Genomic DNA, 2,500 nt, shown 5'->3' with positions numbered 1-2,500 from the left:
TACAGATCTCGGCTGAGTTTTATCTCTAAGTCCACACATATGATTTAGGTGATTAGCATCTTATTGTCTACTCTTACACGAGTGGTGAGATATTAGTTCAGATCCGAATTTGATCAAACTTTGAAGACAAGCGTACCAGATCAAGATCATGCACAAGATCATGCAATAGCAAAATGTGGTGGTGGTGGGGGGCATAGAGGTGAATGATGGTTCTTTTCAAAATACCACTGTCGTCATCTCATGATAAATACCATAATATTTGTTTCTTTCTTAGAGATCATGATTCGATTGAAAGATCGTTTTACGGTTTGTCGATACATGATATATGCTTTTCAAATGTTTCCTATTCACCAATATTTACAACAGAAGTCACCCTTCGAGTACAACACACACACACACATCAAGTAACTATAAATATATAATGAATATCTACGAATGGTATTTCATTCCCTAAATTTATATTTTGCAAGTATACTTTATATTACTGCTTAGATTATGCAAGGCTTTTGCCTTTTTTTAGAGCGTTAGACAATGTACAAAATATGTCCTATGTATTTAAATTCTTTTGCACATAATAGTCAACCTGTAAAATAAATCTTTATTTTAGTACCTCTTTTCGAGATCCTCTTTTCGGGATACTCCGAGCTTCAACTGAAAGTATTGTCAGATTGTTTTCTACATGTGTATATATCTTTCAAATTATTATCTAAACTGTATTACTTATTTGTGTATCGGACGAGTAGCTGCATCTTAATAATCACCTAAAGGTGCAATATGGTGATTGTTCAAACGCTTCATGAAATTTCGTCTGCTACAAACTGCTAAAGGTGTACAGGTAGAAGTTGTTAATTGCACCGTGCTATACACTAAGTCCCTTCAGGAATGAAACTTAAAGGGGCTATTCCTCAAATGGTATCGAAGGATCAACGATTGTTAATTTTAACTGAGATCTATATTGCTGTCGTTACAAGTCAGTAGTTAATATAAACAAGTCAGAATTAAAAATACACCCGGAGAGAAATGACTGTATTAAACTACAAGTCATCTACAAAAGTCCCGAAACAAAAAAACAAGAATGAAATGAACTGTGGAAGTAGGATCAAGGCTATGAAGAACTTTAGAGCTTGGAAAACGAAATGATAATATTTACAGTAGAAAAGGATCATCTCTTCACCGTACTCATTTCTTAATACAACAATTTTAAACAATATTCTATATATCTTAAGCGAAATAGTGTATAAACATATTTCAAGCATAAAAATACTGCCGAGAACAAATAATATATAAGAATGTCACATGTCATGTTCAAGTTAATTTAGTCTACTAATCGTTGATTGAATCCAGCTGCCACCAAACACGAATTTTACCATGTCAGGTCATCCAAAAGTCAAAGCTTTCCTCTCTTTCTTACCCAACAGGGTAAAGTAGAGCGTCATTTTCCTAACATAAATGTTTGTGGAGTGTAATATGTATATTGCGTCTGTTATGTTCTCAAACAGAGTACTGTGTTCATCGTTTAGTACTGGGCAGAAACGAAAGATGATTGATTCTCCTTGCAACCAATCTCTTACAAGGTGTACAGTTATACTCAGCCATAAATAAAATTGAAGACGTTGTTAAATAAGCTATATTTGCAAAAGACCAAGATGTATAAAGGAAACATTTTCCGAGCTCGACGTCAGCAAGAGGTGGAAGATCAAGTATGGACACGTGCATAATGTAAAGTTCAGTTTTCGATTCCATTTTAGATGTCCATGTTCCCTATTTGTACCAGTGAACTGTTATTTCAATAGTCCTCTTCCAAAGGTTTCGATACAGAGCAAAGGTGGAAAAGTTGGCATTTCGCAATAACACGATATATCTCTTTAACAATATTAATACTCTCAAACTGACTTATGATGTAAGCGAGAATAATTATGTTGTGTATCATTCTCCGTGCTAATAAATATTAAGCTCCTCATGCTGATTTTATTGAAGAAACCTAATTTGATTTTATAAATATAACCTTCAACTGATCACAATCAAATATTAGTTATCAATGTCTCTTTAGATGAGTACTGATCAAGACTTATAATTCCTCTTGCAACGTTTTTCGACATAATCTTAGGTGATATATAGGAGAGTGAGGCAAGTTTGACCACAATTCACAGCCATAAGTCATACCAGGCAATCTATTATTTACCAGATTTGAGCATTATTAACATGATTCAAATCATCCTTTCATACAAGCTCATACAACACTGGTCTTACGTTTCCATCAGCACTTTTCACTGTAGCAGTATTACAAAGGTCTAAGGCGAGAGTAACCCAAGAATAAATTCTTGATGAGACTATAGGAATCTGCTCTTCTCCGGGCATGAGCAAATTTTCTTGCAGAATTGGTTTCTCTAAAAGCTATCATCATTGTGTCGCAGTCTCCACTTACACGCATAGTCGAAGCAATGATGAGGACAGCAGGTTCATGTCAACAGCTTGAGATATTTATATAGTTGTTCATATC

This window comes from Sinohyriopsis cumingii, chromosome 9 (genome assembly GCF_028554795.1).
Source record: "Sinohyriopsis cumingii isolate HCF-2022 chromosome 9, ASM2855479v2, whole genome shotgun sequence".
NCBI classification, from domain to species: domain Eukaryota; kingdom Metazoa; phylum Mollusca; class Bivalvia; order Unionida; family Unionidae; genus Sinohyriopsis; species Sinohyriopsis cumingii.
The sequence above is the reverse complement of the archived record's forward strand: the minus strand, read 5'-3'. Positions refer to the sequence as shown.